The 23,648-nt window shown below is 43.0% G+C and overlaps 1 long non-coding RNA gene across 1 annotated transcript in view; it reads right to left on the bottom strand.

The window, feature by feature from the left end:
• Window positions 1–23,648, bottom strand: part of LOC146394347 (uncharacterized) — a 311,186-nt gene that overhangs the window by 44,225 nt on the left and 243,313 nt on the right. Inside the window, exon 4 of the long non-coding RNA XR_014836116.1 lies at window positions 20,823–20,990. This is a non-coding gene — a long non-coding RNA (uncharacterized LOC146394347). The remainder of the gene's footprint in view (window positions 1–20,822; window positions 20,991–23,648) is intronic.

Below are 23,648 nucleotides of genomic sequence, written 5' to 3'. Positions count from 1 at the left end.
TAACACGAACAACGCCAGCATGTACTGGCTGAAACTGAGAGCCACTGTTTAGTTTTTATGGTGCACAAACCTGCGACCTGGGCCTCTCTCAGTGGGCACAGCTTGTCCTGTCCGGCAGTAACTGCTGGAAGGATGTCAGGGGGCTTGAGCATCTGAATGTGACCCCTCCTATGTCTGTGGATGACGCTGGCTCTCCTGGGACCTCACCCAGGGTGCCGGGCAGGCACGAGCCTGTTCCCATCTCTGGGTGGCTGCCTGGCTTTGCTGAAGCAGGGTGGCTGGGGTCCGTGTCACAGAGGCCACAGGCACTAGGAAAAAGCACCAAGTATTCCCTTGGGTACCAAGCCTGTGGGGTCAGCATCACTTCTGCCTTAGTGCCGTCACTCACACACCCAGATCCCAAACAGAGGAGCCTTAACCCCAACGGTTGCCTTGAAAAGATCATCAGAAAGAGTCAGCCCAAGATATCACAAGGTAGTTCATTGCCTTCCAGACACAATGGTGTTACATCGATGCTTTTACCCCTCCTTTGGCTTCTGGTTTGTGTATCTGTGTCCGGTTCCTGGAGGCAGCCAGGAAGTTGAGGACAAGAGCAACAGAAGCTGACCTCCCTTGGACCAAGGGGTGTTTGTGAGTGAAATGAAGCTAAGATGATGGAATGGTGGAATTTCATCTCCAAATGGCATGGACTAGCAACACCTGTGCCTCGAGTCAGCTTTCTAGAAAAGGACACCGGAACACAGGTGAATGTAAGCAGTTCCCACAGACTCTCTGACATTCAACTCTGCCATCACAAGCCGGATTTGTACCGATTCCAGGAACTCCTGGGGCTCTTCTGCTACTGACCCCCCAAGAGGAAGAGGATACCTCATGCTCCCCTTTTAGAAAGACCTCGATTTACTTTTAGCAGCATTTGTCTGTGCACCTCCCACTGCTGCCCCCCGGATGTTTCTCTCTTCCCGATTTGTACAGCAAAGAGCGCCAGGCATCCTTTCAACGAACAGGACCAAGGACCTCCTCCAGGATTTGAGGAGGCTGGGATTTCTGTCCCCATCTCTACCCTCAGGTGGTTCCAGGGATGCAGGGGAGAGCGACAACAAACTCCTGTTCTTAAGCTCTGTCTCAAAAGGAAGGTACCATATGGTAAAAGTCAAGGGGCGTTTAAGTACTTCAGGGATGTGAGTTCCTGTGGAACTCACAGCATGTGCTGTGAACCCCCAAAGGCCACTTCAGAGTTACAATGGCTCAGTCAACACAGAGCTTTCCAGCTGACACCCATCCTTCCGGAAGTGGTGGAATCATTGCAATTCATACGTGGATATACAGAAATGGATACTTAGAACATGCATATAAATGCGAATAAAGATTAATCGAAATTCAGCAAATAGACATCAATATACGTCCCTATATCTAAAATGAGTAATCTAAACAATGGGTGAAACTGGGCCACATCTAGTTCCAAAACATTTTCCTCTTTAGCAACAATGTATTACATCTGTAGGCAAACATTTCCACGAAAATTCAGGTGGACGGGTATTTGGCTACATGTGTGGCAGCTTTATCTGCTGTTACGCTTTGATAAACCATCACCAAACTTCTAAATGAGCAGCCATCTTACTCACTAATTGAATATTTTAACTTTTTTCCTCGGTAGAGCTGGTGTGTCATTATATTTTCCATTTTGTGCCTTGCTTTTCATGCATTTAAAGTGTTGGAGCAGCTGTTTATTTGGAAAGGTTCCATTATGGCCATAATAATCTCCAACTAATTGCACATCAAATATTTATTTCTTGCACATTAAATTAATGAAGCAGTTTCAACAAGAGAAAAATTGGATCAGGTTGGCAAACAGTGCCTATAAATTCATGAAAGATTCCCAGTTCTTTTTGGCAGGACTCCTTTGATACAGATTAACAATTTTTAAATGGAAAGAAAATTCCCATTATCTAGCTGTGACTTTTTAAATAGGCAAGCTTTCTTTATTAAAGTGCTTTTCCCAGTATTTCCTTGATATATCATACTCTGGCTTTCAGAAATGAGAAAATAAGGCATACCACTGATATTCAAATAAATTATTGGTATCTTCTTTGCCCTGAATTTAACATGATTTTTTTTATTCTACTTTTTAAAAAATTAAAGTCTAGCTTCTGTGACTTTGACTATTTTAGATACTTCACATTAGTGGAATGCAGTGTTCTACTTTTGTAACTTTGGCTTATGTCACGCAAACAGACATTGCTCCAAAGATGAGATACATATAGCCGATAGGTATATGAAAAGATGCTCATATAATAGGTATATGAAAAGATTATCAAAATATAATCAATAATTATCACAGAAATACAAATTAAAACCACAGTGAGATATGACCTCACAACTGTCAGGATGGTTACTAATTCAAAACAAAAAAACAAAACAAAACAACAATAACCAAAAAACCCCCAAAAACCATGCTGGTGAAGATGTTGAGAAGCTGGTAGTCTTGTACACTGTTGGGAATGGTGGACACTATGGAATACTTGTTAACCTCAAAAATCTACCCCAGGATCTAGTATCCCACTTCAGGATGTATCTAAAAGAACTGAAATCAGGATATCAAAAACATATTTGCACTCCTATATTCATGGCATAATCACTCACAATAGCCAAAATATCTTCCCTATCCAGTCCAAGCATCCATCAAAAAACGAATGGCTAAAGAAGTAGTATAACAAGAACCTACTATATAGCACGGGGGGGCCAACTCAATGTTCTATAATAACCTATATGCGGAAAAAAGAATGGACATATGTACAGGTATAACTGATTCATGTTGCTGTACACCTGAAACTAATATGACATTTCAAATCAACTATACTCCAATAAAACTGAAAAAAAAAAGACATCCTAACTAAAACAGAAAATGGAATATTACTCACCTATAAAAAATGAAATTATGCCATTTGCAGCAACATGGATGGACACAGAGCTGATCATACTAAGTGATGCAAATGAAAGACAAATATCCTATGATATCACTTATGTGTGGAATCTTTAAAATATGATACAGGAGTTCCCATTGTGGTGTAGCGGAAAGAAATCCAACTAGTATTCATGAGGATGCGGGTTTGGTCCCTGGCCTCGCTCAGTGGGTCAGGGATACAGCATTGCTGTGAGCTGTGGTGTAGCTCACAGGTACAGCTCAGATCCCTTGTGGCTGTGGCTGTGGTGTAGGCCTGCAGCTGTAGCTCCAATCTGACTCCTAGCGTAGGAACGTCCATATGCCGCAGGTGTGACCCTTAAAAAAAAAAAGAAAAAGCGATACAAATGAACTTGTATACAACATAGAAATAGACATGCAGACATAGAAAATAAAGTGATGGCTCCCAAAGGGACAGAAGGGGGTAAATTACGAGTCTGCAATTAACATAGGCACACGACCATAAATACAATAGATAATCAACAGGGACCTACTGTATAGCAAAGGGAACTATGCTCAGGATTTTGTAATAACCTAAATGGGAAACGAATCATCTGTAAATAAATGGATAGATGTATATGTATAAATGAATCCCTTGGCTATACACCTGAAACTAACACAACATTGTAAATCAACTGTACTTCAATTTTTTAAATGATACATGAATCAATAAAAGGAAAAAAATATATACATACAATAGAATATCATTCAGTCTTTGAAAGATGGCACAGCATCCTTAAAAGGAAGGAAATATGGATGAGCCTGGAAGACATTCTGCTCTATCAATGTGTGGGTTTAAAACTTTGCTGATTAAAAGTAGCAGCTGGCTAACAACTTATTCTGAAACCCAGCGCTTCCAACGTATATTTATTTTCCTTTTGATAGGTTCTCTGCAAGATGTCTGATACTGTTTTCTTTGAGGCCCATTGCTAGTATATAGAAAATGACTAATGGTTTTGGGAAGGCGTTTTGGAAGGAATTTCTCTGTGAACAGTTGGTCTATCAACACTAAAGATAATGCCTACAGGTATCTTTCATTGGGATAAATTATCTTGCAATTTTACAATTCGATGAGAATGCGCCATTGCCACCAAACATTACTGAGTGTTTACAACAGTCATACAGCTCCAAAAAAAGTGTCTGCCAAATGAGTTCTTATCTAGTTACTGGCTTGCTGTTAAGTTTTACAAGTCAAGAGGCATCCCTTGCTGCCTTTTACCTTTCAGCAGACTTTTGGGTGTCCTTTATCTGTGATGAAACATGGTCTCCATTTGTTTGCAGAAAGGTCCTTTTAAAGCAAATTGTGGAGTTTTTCCTCAGTTTCCTTAAGACAGCAGGAAGCCCATATATTAACATGGATTATGCTGGGCATACCTTGGAAATATGGTGAATTCACTTCTAGACCATCACTATAAAGCAGCTATCTCAATAAAAGTCATAACAATTTTTAATGTCTTAGTGCATATAAAAGTTATGTTTACACTATACCAGAGTCTGTTAAGTGTGCGATATCATTATGCCTAAAAAACAAAAACAAAAACAAACCCAATGGACATACCTTATTTTGAAAATACTTTATTGCCAAAAAAGGCTAACCATCCCCTCAGCCTTCAATGAGTCGGCTTCTTTTTGCAACAGTAACATCAATGATCACTGATCACCATATCGGATACAATCATCATGAAGATGTTTGAAATATGTGAGAACTAACAAACATGTGACACAGAGACAGGAAGTACGCAAATGCTGTTGCAAAGATGGTGCTGATAGATCTGGTCCATGTGGGGTCGTCGCAAACCTTCAATTTTTTTTTTTTTTTAAAGCAGTATAAGCCAAGTGAAATCAATCAAAGTGCAAAAAATGAGATGTGCCTGTGTAAGGAATGGACTGCGTGATTATGGAAGCTGAGAAGTCCCAGGGTGTGCCATCTGTGACCTGCAGAACCAGACAGCTGACGGGGTGTGTGCCAGCCCAAGGGCAGAAAACCAAATGGCAGCTTATGCTCTCAGGCAGTACCTTCTCCCCTCCACTAGCTTGCTGTGCTGTTCACGCCTTCCACAGACTGGATGAGGCACACTTACATTGGAGATGCAGATTACGCCACCTGCTTGACTCAGTCTGCAAATTCAAATATTAATCTCCTCTGGAAACACCCCAAAACAACCTCTAACCGAATGTCTGGGCTCCCCATTGACCCCGACAGGTTAACACACAGAATTAAGCATCCTATGTACTTTTCACACATGTCACATGTTCCCTTAGCAGGGACTCACACCTCGCCCCTGACTGTTAATGGCATGTCTGCCTTCTACTCACTAAATGCCAAAAGTCTCTCCAGCCCCGTCCTCCCCACCCTTAAGGACCAAAAATACCTCCAGACACTGCCAGGTGTCTGCTGAGGGAACAGTTACCTATGTGACTGGCCAAGCTCAACCCTCTTCCTGGAAACAACTCCCGTTAGGCTCTCTCCTATTTCTTGCCAGTGAGTGCCTTGGGGTGAATTAAATTCTTATCAACCAACCTTTCATTTTATCAAAATGAAAAACACACCAATAATGTGGATTATTCCCTAAGCATAACGACAAGTTTCAGCATCTTTCCGTTCCTCTCACACCATTTCCAGGTCTTTGTAGAGGAAGCAGTATCCTATTGGCTAGATGGAGTGGTTCCCAAATGTGCATGCATGTTGCAGTCACGTGGTGATTTCTATACCACGTCCAAGACCACGGGGCACCCAGAAATAAAATCAGGATCTTTCCGGGTGGCACAGAGGTATCACTACGTTTTGATGTTCTCCAGATAACTCCATGGTGAAGATTATTTGGAAGCTGGTGGTCTAGGTTTTTGCTCAACTGGAGGACCCGTGGAATTCATTAGCTATCACATTTATTGTTACAGTCCGGAATCTAGTTTTTGCAAAATTTCTGTATCAACCTGGGGATGGGATGTCATGTAACTCTTATTTTTTGAATCTATGTATCTGGGCTATAAGAGGTCATGCCTGTGATCATAAGGAGATTGAAAAGAAATGATTTGTGTGAATTCCAAAAAAGAAATGATTTGTATGAATTCCAAAATAGAGCAAAAGCCATGTAGAAGGTGTATCATTAACAGTGGCTGCTCCAAAAACAATACGTTTTCCCCCACTCAAAAATGACATTGAGGAGTTCCCATCATGGCGCAATGGTAACAAATCTGACTAAGAACCATGAGGACGTGGGTTCAATCCCTGGCCTCGCTCAGTGAGTTAAGGAGCCGGCATTGCTGTGAGCTGTGGTGTAGGTCGCAGACGTGGCTCAGATCTGGTGTGGCTGTGGCTGTGCTGTGGGCTGGCAGCTACACCTCCGATTCAGCCCCTAGTGTGAGAATGTCCACATGCAGCAAGTGCGGCCCTAAAAAAAATTTTTAAAAATTAAAAAAAAAAGACCAGAAAACCAAAACAAACAAAACCCCCCGAATTCATTCTTTCAATCACAGTCACATTTCCCATAACTGTCTAGAATGTGGGACAAATAATTCAGTCAGAAGCTCCCACCAGAACAATTTCCTATTCATTATTTTCATCGATATCTAGATAGACTGGACTAGATGGTCCCATAATTTTTTTTTTTCAGAAAAGCCCCCTGTATGGTCTAGCATGGGGACCATCGTATACCTGGGCCTGTCTTTCAGGTGTCTTCAAACTTGAACCAAGTCTTGGGTGGAATTCTTGGGTCATCAACAGTCACCCCTCAACATTCTGTCGACAGCAGTCAGTGTTCGAGTGTGGGGAGCTTCGGAGAAGCTTTGAGACCCGCCCAGTCTTGCTACCTTCGACGGTCACTGGCTCTGTGTGCCAGGGGAGAGATGACTGGGGCGGCATCACTTCGATTTAAGCTCTGATGGCCCAGTGAACCGATTCAAACTGGAATCATGTTGTCTTCTCACTTTAGGAAAGTTTTGTTACAAACCTTGCCTTATGTCTGGTCTATTTGCTTTCAAATCATCAACAACACTCATTAAAAGTTGCCTTTTCTTTCTCAATTTTAATCTCTGGCCATTTAAAATCTCTTTTTCCTATGTTTTAGCATTCTGGGAAAGCATCCCATGTTTTCCCATGCCAGAAAATTGATTATCTTCTTTCATGTCAGCTCTGTTCTTTCATAATTTCTCTGCACATTTAAATTTGGTCATTGAGTTTTGTGTTTCTCTTCTTTTGTTTTAAAGCCACGTCTGTGTTCATCTCATCTTGTTCTCATACTCCAGGAATGCCTTTGTATTTGCAGTATGGGAAGCATAAAATAAATCTAAATATTCTAATTACGGAGTAATCCAAACTGCTTAGAAAGCCAAAGACCTAAGACATTTTTCAAATGACCCTTTAGGAAGAAATTCTCTTTTAAATACCTCTCCTTTTCAAAATGAAAGTACAGAGAGGTGAATCTAGAGATTTCTGCATCTTACACTACTTCTCTGAAACAGGTTTTGCTGTGAGCCACTTACACTTCTCTAGATAACCCAAAGTTATACTGAAGGACTATACTTGTCTCTGCCTTGAAATAGGTTTGCGTTTCACACCAGGTTAACCCTCTGTGAGGGAGAGAGAAGGCAAAGAGGGTTGAGTGAGAGGCAGAATCCTGCTGAGGGAAAGCCTTATGAAGACACCATATAGCTTAGAACCTGTGCCTTCCTTCTTCCTGGTAAGTAGGCAATCAGCAATTGCCACTGGATCCAAACATCCAGTGTAACCCATCAGGAATTGACCTTCTCCTTCAAAGCAGCGTATAAGACATAAGGTGGAGAGTGACTAAGAAGAGGACTTACCAAGGAAGGATGGTGCATGACGGAGGTTCTGCTAAAGGACCCTGCAAGTCTGTGTAGGAACCAGTACAACGATTACCCAAATGGAGCTTATCTTATCTCTTCTTATCTTTACGGTATCTTATCTTTACAGTGGCACCTGCAGCTATGGAAGGTGCTGGGTTAGGGGTCGAATTGGAGCTGTAGCTGGCAGCTTATATCACAACCATAGCAACGTGGGACCTGAGCCACATCTGTGACCTATACCGCAGCTCACGGCAATGCCTGGTCTTTGACCCGCTGAGCTGCAAAGGAAACTCCTAGCCAAATGGAGTTTCAGGTGCACACAAGTCCTACAGAGAAAAGGAGAAGTCCTGGGGGACAGAGACCAAAGTCAAGAATGTTTGATCTCAGCAATGAGGGTTCCCCCTGTAGCGCAGCAAGTTAAGGATCTGGCGTTGTCTCTGCAGCGGCTCAGGTTCAATCCCTGGCCCAGTGTAGTGCGTTGGGGATCTGACATTGCAGCAGCTGTGGTGTAAGCTGCAGCTGTGGCTTGGATTTGATCCCTGGCCTGGGAACTTCCATATGACACAGGTGCAGCCAAAAGGGGGGGAAAAAAAGAGAATGCTAGCTCTCAGCAATAATACTATTTCAGCAAAGGACCACTAAGACACTTTTATGTGGGGATGGGGAGGGAACAAGAGTTTGAATCCCAGATTTGGAAAGACCCTCAAACAGTATTCCTGCCTCGCTGCTTAGCCTACTGTACCTCCACACAACCTGCACCTGCATGTCCTTGTCTGCAGATGGGGGTACCCTGATAACATGGGGTTATCATCCAGGTGGAAAGAATCCATGGAGGTTAAGCATTTAACATGGTGCCCGGCAGTCAGACAGGACGATGAGTGCTTGTCAAATAAAACCACGCCTATTGCATCGGAAAGTCCAGCGTGGTGTTGTGATGGTTAAGAGGCAGGTGCACGTTTGTAAATCACGCTGGCACAGGAGAACCACACTGTGTTCCGGACCTTGACTTACAGGATGGGAACGGACTGAGAAAAGGGTGTGTTTGGCAAGAAGAGAAACATCCAATTTAGAGAAGAGCCCTTTGAAGCCTGGCTGGCATGCCTTCCTGTTTCCTCTCAGCTGTCTCTTTCCCCCTTGGCTGCAAAACTCCCAGAAAAGCTTGACTTTTGCTTTAATCACTGGGGACAAACGAAGAGAATGGATTCCTTGTTCATTAAATAGGGTCCACATGCCACAGCCCTTGCCAGACCTCACGGGGTGCTTTAAATTCGGAAACCATGAGGTTCTGTGAGAACCGTGAGCTGGACCACCTGGTCCCCAGGTGCAACAGGAAACACAGTTGCATCTTGCTTGCTTTAAGAAAACGAGCGCATTAACGCTTGTCACACTTAGGGGTATGCAGATGTGGGTATGCAGATGCTGATGGAGCCATCACGATGTCACCTGCTCACTAGATGAGTGAGAATAAAATCACCTTATGATGACAGGCTAGAAGCCAAATGGAGAAAACTGGCACTTTCTTTTTCAAGTCCCTCTGCCCCAGGGAGTTGGAAGTGCTCAAATCCACATCCTATTCCTGTTACAGTTTTCATAGGATTTTGAACCGACATAAGCGGTTTACACAAATGTAAAACACTATGAAGACACTTGGCCACGAGAACACGGCTCAGTTAAGCACGGCTGCACTGTTACTTGTAGTATTGCTACAGATTCAGGATTCATGGGTGGTTTGTTTTTGGTTTTTTTCCTCCAAAGACACAATTTGCCCACTGAAACACTTTCCTTTGAATGAAAGTTTATGGGATGGAGGGGTGGAAAACTGGCAATAGTGTATACCTGTGGACAAATCATGAACGTGAGGAGGTGATGCTCCAGGGAAGGCTCTGGAGTGAAGTCAAAATAAATCTCCTCTTGGTTTAAAACGGTGACGTTTCCAAGTTGCTCTAGGCAATCAGATATTGAGCCAAGTGCCACTGCGGTATGCTCGGCCAACACATTTCTGATAAGAGACCCCCTTGGGTCTGGGCATTTGATTCATGTTGTACTGTCAGGGAAGGCTTGATCCAGGTGGCCATGCCCTAGCACTCCTGTGTTTCGGCTGAATCTGTTGTTATTTCTCATCTTTCATTTCTGTTTTAGTTTATTTGGGTCCTCTCTTGGTGATCCTGCCAAAGTTTTGTCAATTTTAGTCACCCTTTCAAAGAACCAACTCTGGGTTTTGATTTTCTTCTATTGTTTTCTTAATCTCTATTTTACTTATTTCCTTTCTGATCTTACTATTTCCTTCCATCTGCTGACTTTAGGGGTTTTTTCCTCCCACTTTTTCTAAATTTTTACGTGGTAGGCTAGGTCGTTTATTTTTTGAGATTTTTCTGTTTTTTTTTGGGGGGGGGTGCTGGGGAAGGCTTCTATTGCTACCAACTTCCCTCTAAGAACTGCTTTGGCTGCATCCCATAGATTTTGTACCATTGTGTTTTCTTTTCTTTTTGGCTTTGCCAAAAACATGCAGAAATTCTCAGGCCAGGAACTAAACATGCACCGCAGCAGTGACAATGCTGAATCTTTAACCCACTAGGCCACTGGGGAACTCCATGATTCTGTTTTCATTGTCATGTGTTTCAAGGTAATTTTTTGTTTCCTGTTTGATTTCATTAATAACCTTTTTTTTTTTTTCTAGAGCATCATGTTTAGTCTCCATGTAAATTTTTTCCTCTCATTTCTTCTTTTGTGGTTGATGGATTTCAATTTTTATGTCTCTGTGATCAGAAAAGACGCTTGAAATAATTTCTGTCCTCTTCAACTTGAGGCGTTCTTTGTGCACTAGTACAGAAAAAACACTTCTGATGACCTCAGACCTTTAAAATGCCAGAAGACCACCAGGTCTGTCTAGAGTGGGAGTGTACCCTATATATCAAAACATTTCTGGCCTCAGGAGGTATGAAAGAATAGGGGCGAGAGCTGGAATGTGGGGTCTCGCTCTGGTTTCCTTTGCCGCATTGGGAACATGATGTGCTGTCCTGGTGGGTGTGACCCATGCTTCTGGACCAAAAGGGGTAGGAACACACTTCCTGCCTCATGTCAGGACCACGAGCTGGGTACCCTCTGCTTCTCCTAGAAACGGGCATCGCCAGGGATTTCTGATCAAGATGGAGACATTTTAGGCTATGTCATTTTCCTTTCTCCTGGCTGTGCACATGGCCAGCTGAAGTTCTAAGGCCATGTCATGGCAGTTCCGAACCCATGTCACAGCAGTGACAACACCAGATCTTTAACACACTAAGCCGCCAGGGAACTCTGTGGCTGTGTCATTCTTTATGCAATGATGAATAAGCAATAATATGGTGAATTTTTTGTTCTTTTATAGTGAATCCCTTTGACTGTATCGTACTTCAAAGGAAGTGACAGAGCAAGAAATAACATTTATCGGAAAGACTAAAGAATTAGGATTTGTACTTGTCATTCTACAAAGTGTACATTAAGCCAAGGTCCACTAGCCTTTCTTCAATTTCAAGTTCAGTTGAATCTGGTCTGATAGGCACCAGTAGGGGATATTTAGTGAATGGACATCCCTCTGCTGGACTGAGGGTTTTTACTGGGAACTCTCATCCTTTGCCTGTGGTTACACATGCATCCTTCCCCATGGCAACATCTCACAGCGTCTCTAGCACCAAAACATCCAAGTGTCCTCCCCTTTAAGTCATTGTGACTGAGGGATATTTTGTGCAGAGCTGATATATTTTTTGCTCGTTCCAGGCATGTGCAACACTGACAGGCAAGGCTCATGCACAATAATATTTTCGACATTCTCCCTCCTGATTAAGTATTATGAGTTAAGACATTGGTGTCTTAGTCAGCTGGGCTGACAGCTATAGGGGCTCTCGACACACAGGGCAGGCACGGATGTCCCGAACAAATGCCAGTGTATGTATATGTGTCTCTGTGTGTTTTAAGAATGTTATCTGTGTCCTTTTCCTGCGATGGCACTTATTCAGTTAAGGATGTGCTGGCACAATAATGAAAGAGCAATCTCTGGTTTTGAGCCTCAAACCTCAAACCTACTTCATCCTTTTCTTAGTCTTTCTCAAAGCCATTCTAAGGTCTAGTTATTTTCTTTATTATCTGAATGTGTGACTATTTTCTCTGAAAAGATAAGATAGTACCTTTCTAAATATTTTATCCCAATACTAGAGCACCTAGTTAAATGTTTAACTTAAGGCTATTATACTCAGGTCAAGACAGATTCTACAAGGTGAAGTAAAAGAATAAGCAAGAGTTCCCTGGTGGCTCAGCAGGGTAAGGATCTGGCTTGTCTGACCCTGTGAAAAGGGTCCCTGCTGTGGCACTGTTGAATCCCTGGCCCAGGAATATCCACATGCTGAGAGCACAGTGGAAAAAGTCATTAAAAAAGAAGAGAAAAAAGAAGCAGTAGCACCTGGATGAGAGCCTCTGCACAGAATGAGCCTTGACCTGAACTGCCACCTCGAATCACCACACAACCTTCATGCACAGACAAGCCATGGGCTGCAGCTGGGAAACAGAACTGTCCCTGTCACTGGGCATGGAGGTCACATAAAGACAGTGGTCCCAGACTTCCCAGAATGGATGACAAGGCTAAATATCAACCTCAGCAAAGACCTTTCCAATCCACTCTCAACCTGGGAGCTTTCAAGCTTGGTTCTCCACCGTCAGTGCTCATGCCTGCCTTCCCAGGGAAAGCAGCCAGCTAGACACTGCTGGAAAACGGACCCGAGAGACTTCCTTCCCAGGAAAGGAGGATTCTGTTATCGCAGGAAACCACACTTGAAATCTGCTCGGGTGGACAGTTATTTCTAAAGGGGGAGACGGTTTTGAAGACTGGATGTCATGCACCGTTTTCCTACAACCTTTTTTATTTAGTTATTGACAGCGGTCCTGGATAAAGGTAAAATACACTGGTACATTACATTATTGGCTATTAATAGAGAGGGTGAAGTCCCACAGTGTTGAAGGTAGAAATACGAAATGTGAACATTCTTGTTTCAGAACAGGATGAGCTCAGTTTCCAAGACTCACAACTGCACCCCCCCCCACAACACACACACCCCATTTCATGAGGCATCTCCTGCTTCGGGACGGAGGGCCCAGCATCCCTGGCCCTGGCTGGTTGGAGGTCCCGTTTGGTTTCCTGTTCAAAAGAAACAATTCCCTCATTTGGGAATTCAACAATCAGTCCTCAAGGTCTATTCCCCCCGCCTTTTTTAAAAATTCTCAGTCCATGTTAGAAGCAAAGAGGTCTTAAAAGTGTGAATTTAAAATTTCACCTAGAATGGGAGTTTGGGGTTAGTAACTGTAAACTCTGACATTTCGAATAGATAATCAACGAGGTCCTGCTGTACAGCACAGGGAACTCCATCCAGTGTCTTGGGATAGAATATGATAAAGATAATATGAGAAAAAGAACATATATGTATGACTGCGTCACTTTGCCGTACAGCAGAAATTGGCACAATATTGAAGTCAACTATACCGTAATAAAAAAACTAAAAATTAAAGTAAAAAGTTGGAGTTCCCGTCGTGGCGCAGTGGTTAACAAATCCGACTAGGAACCATGAGGTTGCAGGCTCAATCCCTGGCCTTGCTCAGTGGGTTGAGGATCCCATCTTGCTGTGGGCTTTGGTGTGGGTTGCAGACGCGGCTCGGATCCAGTGTTGCTGTGGCTCTGGCATAGGCTGGTGGCTACAGCTCCGATTCGACCCCTAGCCTGGGAACCTCCATATGCTGCAGGAGTGGCCCAAGAAATGGCAAAAAGACAAAAAAAAAAAAAAAAAAAAAAAAAAAAAAAAAAGTGCTGCATGATCTTTAAAAGAAATAAAGAAAAAGCAAGTGAAAACAATTTCCATCTAGAATGGGCCGTGCAATGGATGAAATTGTGTGCTTACCCTCCTCAGATTCACAGCCTGAGGCCCCACTGCCCCCGAGTGATGGTATTTGGAGGTGGGTCCAATGGAACCCAGTTAGGATTACATGAGTTCATGAGTTCAAGAAGGTGGGGCCCTCAGGATGAGATCAGTGTCCTCAAAAGTAGAGGAAAAGAGGTTCCCCTGTCCACCGTGGTGAGGACACAAGAACAAAGCAGTCGTCTCCAAGTCAGGAAGAGAAGCCGTCACCGAAACTCAACTGCCGTAGACGGAAGGTTTTGCTCCCCCAAAGTTCATACGCTGAGCCCTAATTTGCACAGTGCTTCTGTTTGGAGCTATGGCCTTGGGAGACTAGGTCATGAGGCTGGAGCCCTTATTACTGGGATTAAGACCCTTAGGAGAGACTCCAGCAAGCTCCCTCACCCCTCCCAGCACGTGAGAACGTGGCAAGAAGACAGCCATCTGCAAGCCAGGAAGCGGCATCTCACAAGACACGCAATCTGCTGGTACCTTGATCTTGGGGCTTCCCAGAGTCTAGAACCATGACGAACATGTTTCTGTGGCTTACAAGTCATGTGGTCTATGGCATTGTGTTGTAGCAGCTCTAATGGACTAAGACCCTGACCATGGGGGCACCCTGACCTTAAACTGCCACCCTCCAGAACCGTGAGAAAACAAGTGCTTGTTCTTTAAGGCTGCATATTTTGTTAAGACAAGAAGCAACAAAGGAGCATGATGCCTCTACCAAGAAGGGCACAGACCTGTATCTGAGTGAGCCGATTTCAGCTGGAGCTGAAGACCCAGGATCCATATGAATATTTGCACGTTTGGGCACAAAATAACGGGTTAAGTCAAATGCTTTGGGTCCAGGATATTTTGTTGAGCACATCACCAGAATAAGATTTCTAATCTGGAATCCTCTCTTTTATATTTATCTATTTTTACTTTTTACAGCTGCCCCTGCAGCATATGGAGGTTCCCCGGTTAGGGGTAGGATCGGAACTGCAGCTGCCAGTCTACGCCACAGCGACAGCAATGCCTGATCCTAGCATCATCTGTGACCTACACCATGGCTTTCGGCAATGCCAGAACCTTAACCCATCGAGCAAGGCCAAGGATCAAACCCACATCCCAATGGTTACTAATCGGGTTCTTAACCCGCTGAGCCACAATGGAAACTCCCTCCCTTGACCACTTAACCTTCACATGCTAGAGATCTAATATCTTCAAACTGAGGACCATACATGATAAGGATAACCTTACCATGTGTTGGCCTTAACCTAACACGTTGGAAGCTTCTGGAACAAGAGAGGCTGTCAAAAAATCAATGACTTCGATAGAAATATAGCCGAAAATATATCTAGCATTGGTTCACTATGAACCCGTGATTCCGTCTGAGGAGAGAAAGAAAAAGCTGCTGAACAACAAAGCTAAACCTTTCCATTAATTACACCCCCAATACAAGAATGATATGAAAACAAAAAGTCACTGGAAATCTAGAAGTACCAACAAACCCAGCTACTTTCATGTCACCGAGATGCATATTTTGTACTTGAGACAGTATCACCAATTTAAATCCAAAGCTATTTTTGCAGTTGCCTCATCTGTGCAGGTACTATATTTAAGGCAACGGTGTGACGGAGGAAATCACGCCTACACCAGCCGTACCTCCCTCTAAATTAAGAAATATTTACTCTCACTCAGCAGATGTCGAATGAGGAAAAAAGTGATAGGGCTCTTGGTTTCTAGAGAAATGTCTCTTTAGAGTATAAATTATGCCTTGCAAATTAAACTTCCACAAGGAAAACGTTCTCTTCATTTGGGGAAAAGAGACACTGTTAATATAATGCTTTTCTTCCTCAATTTTAGGGCTTCTGCATATGCTTACAGGAAGATAAAAATAGCCACATGTGACTCAGTTAACAACAAAAAAATAGAAAATAGGGTAAATGAGTCAACTGACTAATAAAATTCTATGAACGTTGCATAAAAGAATAAACATTGAATAAAAGAATAAAAAGGCTTGTTTGTTAAAAAACAAAAAAAAAAACAAAAAAAAAAAACAGGAGCATGCTAATCCTTTTGTAGTCTATTTATATCACGGAGTGGCCCCAGATAAAATTTTTAGAAAAGGCTAAGTTTGAAGGAGACATTTTTCTTTTGCCTTGAGTATTTTATTGCACCAGATGGATGAAAACGGTTTCACAAACCTCGCAGTTTCATGAAACTGCAAATGTATAATTAAAGAACTGTGCATTTCAAAAAGTCAAATCACACACACACAAAACAGCATCAATATATCTGTAATTCAAGTCGATATATCTGGGGATGCACCCGTTAACAGAATCCAATCGTTCACCACATCAGGGGAGCATGACTGGAAGGAAGGTGGGGCGGGATGAACATTACGGGTTTTACAATAGAATTCTCAGCTCAGACTAGGGAGCTGTTGTCTCTAGGAGAACTGCTGGAAAATCAGATGATGTACAGTTTTACCCCTGCCCTGAAATAGCTTAAATAAATCAAAACATGCAAACAACTCTCTATTAGCAAAAGAAAAAGCACAAGAAGATAAACCAAAAACTGTGAGAGGGCTAAATAAGACGATTCATTCATCGAGGGTGGGCATGAAAACGGGGTGCGGGGTGGTGGCTGAAAGGGGAGTGCAGCCTTGAAACCGAGCCTCAAAAGAAGAAGAGATATTCAAACGGCAAGACAACAATCTCAAATGATGCTAACCACTAAGTCAATTTGGGTGTTGTGTGCTTAGTCTGATGTGTGAAATGGGCTAGCCTCAGTGCCACTGATAATTTCAGTCATCTTAATTTGCTGACGTTTATCCTAGTGGAAGGAAGCAGCATGAGGAGAAAAGGAGAGAAAAGAGTGAGAAGTGATCCTGGGCTGGTGGGGTGGGCGGGGCATGGAATGGACCCTGGAGGCAGGAAGCTCAGGTGTGGTCTCTCAGATCCTGGACAGGTACAGCCAGGATCCCAGACCCAGAGGAGGCAGCCACAAACAGGGCTAAGTTACAGCACATGACCCAAGACACGGTAAAGGCAGCCAGCTCCTTATTCAGCTTGGAGCTGGTCCATTCCCTCCTTCCGTGTGAGCTGTCTGTCCTCGAATCTGGCCCCTGCTTTCCTTCTCCATCACTGAGTGGGGCCAGCAGGACACGGATGTTAAGGGGATACCAAGAACCCTCTGAAGTTATCAGGCGTGGCGCTAACAGTGAGACAGGCTCAGAGCATCAGACCAGGAGCTGCTGTGGATGGCAGATGGAAGCTGAGCATCAAGGACCTGGAGACCTGTGCCTTTGCAAACGTGACTGAGTAACAGCAGAACGCAGGCTCTAACATCCTTTTGAAAATCTTTTACAAAACCCTGAGTGCCAAGTGCCTTTCCCACGTAGGAGACACTGAATAATAATACACAGCAAGCAGCACCAAGAGCACGGTCCACGAGTTGATCTTTCCAACAGCCGTTCTTTAACCGGGTATTTTCAGCTCAATGACACCCAAAGAATGAAAAAAAAAAAAAAAAAAAAAAAAAGAAGGAAAACTTTTTGTCTTGATGGCTTAAACTTCCCCGACATGCTTGAGCAAAGGATAGATGGAAAAGAATATGCTTCCAGGATGAAAATTAAAAATGAATGATGGTGAAATGTGAAGCACAAAAGCTGGAAAAAAAAAAGATTGTGTATTTTCTCCCTCTAATATATTTATAGTCCAAAGCTTTCCATCGGCAAGTACATACGGTTTTAAAATAAATCTTACCCGCTACATTTTGGACGGGACGTGTGAATTTCATCCTGTGAGGAAAGGTGATAGAAGTGAAATAATAGCAAACGAAATGGATATTCACCGTTGGGGTCACGCGGGTTAATTATCGCAGACGGGAGAAGAAAGCTCCATTTCCCGTAGAGACACGGCATTGTGGGCTAGCTACGAAGGCAAGTGAATAAAGAGGGTACAGGGAAGCTTATTGACTGCTTGCTTCAGTTTACAAATTTCAGAGCCATTGCATGCATTTTAATGAATGAGCTAGTGCACATGCAGAGAAGAAAGCATGTAAGTGGGGGCTGGCACGCCCCACTTGAGATATGCAATTAATTTCATAGGCATACACCCTCTCATTTGGAAAGGGTTCAACTATAACCCCGACGTGCATACCGCAGATTCTTGATGTCTGTGTTTTGTAGCACGTGCTCATTCAATTTAAAAATCAGGGCTCCGTGTGTCTGGGGATGAATGTTCTTGATACCAACCTGTGATAGGCACAGTATCCTTTGCCCAGAAATGGAATCCCAAACTCTCCTCACCAAGTCTTCCCCCTTGGAAGGAAATATATGCTTCCCAGCGTGTGCCAGGCGGCCGGGACTGGAGAAAGCCAAAGTGTAAAATGCAAGAGGCAAAGTCAATTCCTTTGTCTTTTGAAGAGTTTCTTTCTTGGGAGTTACCGTCATGGCTCAGTGGTTAACGAATCCAACTAGGAACTGTGAGGTTGTGGGTGCAATCCCTGGCCTCAATCAGTGAGTTAAGGATCTAGCGTTGCTGTGAGCTGTGGTGTAGGTTGCAGACGCGGCTTGGATCCCACATGGCTATGGCTGTGGCGTAGACTTGCAGCTACAGCTCCGATTGGACTCCTAGCCTGGGAACATTCATATGCCACAGGTGCAGTCCTAGAAAAGACAAAAAAAAAAGAAAAGTTTATTTCTTAACATTACTGCCCAGATCAATCTTAAAAATCTCAGGTCTTTCCATTTCTCCAAATAAGACATACAGATGGCCAACAGGCATGTGAAAAGATGCTCATCGTGGTAAATGATTAAAGAAATGCAAGTAAAAACTACAATGGGGTACCACTTCACACCAGTTAGGATGGCCATCATTAGTAAGTCTATAAATAACAAATGCTAGAGAGGGTGTGGAGAAAAGGGAACCCTCCTACACTGTCGGTGAGAATGTAAACTGGTGCAACCACGATGGAAAACACTATGGAGGCACCTCAGAAAACTAAGTATAAAATGACCACATGACCCAGCCATCCCATTCCTGGGCACATATTCAGACAAAACTATAATTCAAAAAGGTACATGCACCCCTATGTTCATTGTAGCACTATTCACAATAGCCAAGCCATGGAAACAACCTAAATGTTCATCAACAGAGGAATGGATAAAGAAGATGTGGTCCATATATACATTGGAATACTACTCAGCCATAAAAAAGGAACAGTGACATTTGCAGCAACATGAGGGAATCAGAGATTGTCATACCAAGTGAAGTCAGACAGAGAAATACACATATCATATGATATCATTTTAAAAGGTGGCACAAATGAACTTACCTATGAGACAAATGCACAGACATAGAGAACAGACTTACGGTTGCCAAGGGGGAGGGGACAGGGGAGGGATGGATTGGGAGTTTGGGGTCCGCAGACAGAAACTATTCTCTACAGGATGAAAAAAATGACAAAGTCCTATTTAACAAATCATAATGGAAAAGTTTATACAAAATAATGTGTGTGTGTGTGTGTGTGTGTGTGTATCTAAATTACTTTGCTGTAGAGCAGAAATTGACTTAACATTGTAAATCAACTATACTTCAATTTAAAAAAAGAAAAAAACGCTTCGGGTCTTCCGAAAACCCAAGCAGAGTTGTCAGGCTTCCCTCATGGCTACTTGCAGACTGTGAGCATACCCTCTTTCCGTTTCTCTACCACTGTGTACCTTTCCCCACTGTGTTCTTACTGTGCAGTCCACAGCTCTCGCCTGAGAGATGGCCAGTGGCTCCTTCCATTAGCCATCCCGTGGTGTTTACCATCAGGGCATTAAACAAATAATGCATTGATTCCCAGGTCCTTAGAGGGACAGGCTCACGAGCTTTTCTAATAGGTGTTGAGTGAGTCAAGAAAATCAGGGTTCTGCCCTCCAACAAACTTGTGAATTGATGCATATCACGTAGCCCCCTGGAGATGGAAACAAGTATGATAAGTATTCTAGGAATTCACACGTTTAAGAACATAACAAATAAAACAAATACAGAACCCTAAAACTCTTTCAAATGGGTTGACTCCAGGATGTCCCAATTTTTTGATCACTGAACAATTTAAAAAATTTTTATTTTTATTGGAGTATAGTTGCCAGGGTTGAGTCTATTTCTGCTGTATAGCATAGGGGCCCAGTCATACATATATATGACATATATATGTATATATATATGTGTGTGTATATGTATGTATGACTGGGCATATATATACACACGTGTATATATATATTCCTTTTCTTATATTATCTTCCATCATGGTCTATCCCAAGAGACTGGATATAGTCCACTCTGGTGTAAAGCAGGACAGAGCCACACCTGCGGCATAAGGAGGTTCTCAAGCTAGGGGTTGAATTGGAAGTGTCGCCGCTGGCCTGTGCCACAGCCACAGCAATGCAAGATCTGAGACCTACACCACGGCTCACAGCAGCCCTGGATCCTTAACCCACTGTGTGAGGCCAGGGATCAAAACTGCGTCCTCATGGATGCTAAGGAAGGGAACTCCGCATGTTGCCTTTTCAAACAGGCGTCTTGCTCTTCCTGAAAGGCACTGAAGGTTCCTCCACAAATATGGATTCTCCAAAATAATGGATGATCCAGAGGAGGATGTGATGAAGCTAATGTAGGCTGGTATGCATTGGTGGAGGATCTGAAAATTAAATGTCATTTATTACAGAGATTGGTTGGCAATTTTTGAGGAGAAAATGAGGTGCTCACAGCAAGAAGAGTGTTTACTGACATTAACGGTCTTGCTTTCAATCTTTCCTTGGAAAAGATGCCCCACACCCTAAGCCTTCTAAAGTGTCCATCAGCTCCTCATAATTGCCACGTATCCTACTGGAGAGCTTCCTGAGTGTCGGAAAGTGTGGTGGAGGGACAGGAAGAGCGAGGGTTAACCCGGGTTCCACACCTGAGAAAAAGGCACTTCTGCAAATACCAGATTAGGCTGCAGTCATTCATTAAGATGCTGCCCTCGTATCATCCTGTCTCATTACTGCTGACCTGATGCATTAAGACATCGTGAAGACGGCACCTAGCAAAACATTACCTTTGCAAAGCAAAGCTCTCCTTCATAGACTGTGCCCGTTCTTAAGGGCATAAATATGGAGGTACCTTATGGTGGTGAGATCTCTTAGATGACTCCACTCATGGAGGACGCAGGTGGATGGATTTTCGATGTCAACGTACCGTTGGCACATCGGACGTCTTCAAGAGAGCCTCGACAGCTTCTTCGGCCCTTCTTATCCACTCTTACTTTAACCATGAAGCCATCATTTGTGCCTGCAATGGGAATAGGCAAACATTTTCTGTATACCTAATTCTTCAGGGTAGAGATTTTTTTTTTTTCTTAAAATGGAAAAGGTCTAATTTTAAGGGCTCATGAATCTATATAAAATCAGAACCATTACCTGTGGTGTCCGTTGCTATGGCTACCTACTCATGTGATCTGTATATCTGACATAATTCAGATAGCTCTGCAAAGCAGTATCATTGCAAAGACATCAGAGAAAATTTAAGGAGCACAGGGAACCAAGGAAAATAATTTACAAAAATGACTTTAACAGAGAAGGGGCACTCTCAGAAACAATAAAATTTCTTCCTTTATTTTACAATATATGTTTTCCTTTTAATGTTACCTACTGATATATCTTTTTATATGTGTCTTTTCTCTCTTCCTGTTCTGTTTCCTCCACTTATTACTTAAAATGCACACACTAACTGGAACAGGGAAAAAGGTAAAGACTTTCTTAGTTAAGGAATATTGCAGGCATATAAGATGTTTGTAGAAATTTAAAAGTTGATTGCTTTTGCTTTCAAGTCATAAACTGCAAGAGCTGTGTTTGTGTTAAGAGATTTTCCGGCACCAGACCGCTATTAAATTGTATCGAGTGACCTTTGATGAAATAACAGCACCATATTGCTTTTGTAAACATTAATTTTCTGGGTTAACAGTCAAGTTTACCATCTGAAGGTACAAATGAAATTTATTTATTTATTGTCTTTTTAGGGCTGCACCCAAGGCACACAGAAGTTCTCAGGCTAGGGGTCCAGTCAGAGCTACAGCTGCCGGCCTACACCACAGCTCGCGCAACCCCAGATCCTTAACCCACTGAGCGAGGCCAGGGATTGAACCCGCAACCTCATGGTTCCTAGTCAGATTCTTTTCCGCTGAGCCACGACAGGAACTCCTTTTTAAATTATTATTATAGGAGTTCCCGTCGTGGCGCAGTGGTTAACGAATCCGACTAGGAACCATGAGGTTGCGGGTTCGGTCCCTGCCCTTGCTCAGTGGGTTAACGATCCGGCATTGCCGTGAGCTGTGGTGTAGGTTGCAGACGTGGCTCGGATACTGCGTTGCTGTGGCTCTGGCGTAGGCCAGTGGCTACAGCTCCGATTAGACCCCTAGCCTGGGAACCTCCATATGCCGCGGGAGCGGCCCAAAGAAATAGCAAAAAGACAAAAAAAAAAAAAAAATTATTATTATTATTGTATTTTACAAATTAGAATATTTAGAATAAAACAAATTAGAAATTTAGAATAAAACAATGATTAGGTATCACTGTTGCAAATAAGACATGTTCGTCAGTATTCACGCCTGGCTACAGGGTTGAAAGATAGATACTATGTACAAAACATATTTGGATATTAACTGCATGAGTAATTAATTTCACTGGACAGGAGTTTCCCCTGAATCCATTAACACCAAAGCATGTTTTCATCTCCTGGGATCCCAGCAGATCAGGCTCCTTAGCTGACATATTAAAGTGACTGATAAATAGTGAGTCTTTGTAGGGATATTATATTGGACAATTCTGTTGAAATAATAAATGAACACAGGCTTGCCAATGAAGTGTTAGAGAAGAAAGCAAACAGAGCAGGCGAGGAAGGAAATACGTAATCATGAAGATGAAGAAGGATGAGCAAAGAAAAGACCGATTGGAAACAAAAGATGAAATACTGTGAACGTATCTGGACAGAAGCCCTGGAGGGAAGGAATCAAATCTTAGGAAACTTGAAGGAAAGCAAATTGGTGTTGTCAATAGATGTTTTACCTGAAAGCTCTTGGTGATTTGCTGTTGTACCAGTCTCTCCACACTGAGTATATCTGTCAGGATTTTCCAAAGAAGCAAAACCATTGAGAGAGAGAGATGAACGGATGGACAGACAGACAATAGATGGAGGGATGGATGGGTGGATAGATATAGAAGATAGGTGAATGGATGGATGGATGGACAGATAGATAGATAGATACTGGTAGACAGTGAGATAACTGTATATGTTTGGAGGTCCATCTATCTTTAGAGCTATATATTGAGATTTATCATTGAGAAGGTGGCTTACATTATTGTGTTTCTGCCAAGTCTGAAATTCGTAGGGTCAGCTGGAAACTGGAGATTTTTCTATGCTACCATCTTGAGGGTGAATTTCATTGACTCAAAGCAATCTCAGCTTTTGCTCTATGGTTTTCCGGGGAGTGGATGGGATCTGCATATATGATAGAGGGTAGTTTCCGTCAAGTCAACTGATGTTCAGCAATTCATCACAGGCGCCGAACTCCTTCATCCCAACCTCCACTCTTGGGGTTGACCCCATGCCTGGGCACCACAGCCTGGGTAAAGCGACACACACAATTTCACCATCTCCCTGTCCCAACTTGTCCCTCCGCCACCTACAGACATGCCTCGTACATCAAAGAGAACACTGCTCTCCGAGTTGAGCCTTTTCAGTCTCCTGAGACTGGAGAAGGCTGTGTTATCTTCAGAGCTAGTCCTCAGATGGATCCATCCCTGGACTCTTGGGAGCTGCCTCTGATGATGAGAAGCCTAATTATTTTGACAATGGAGTTTGCTAATGAGAGGAAACTGCAGGGACAAAGGTCAACATTCAGACCCCCCTCCTCTGCACTCCTGGACTCTGTGGTCACAGAAGATGGGTGTG

This window comes from Sus scrofa, chromosome Y (assembly GCF_054392235.1).
Source record: "Sus scrofa isolate SSC_HxYL_T2T_F1_AM1 chromosome Y, Sscrofa_HxYL_maternal_Yorkshire_Landrace_v2.0, whole genome shotgun sequence".
Lineage (NCBI taxonomy): Eukaryota > Metazoa > Chordata > Mammalia > Artiodactyla > Suidae > Sus > Sus scrofa.
Note: the sequence above shows the minus strand (reverse complement) of the source record. Positions and strands in the feature narration are given on the sequence as shown.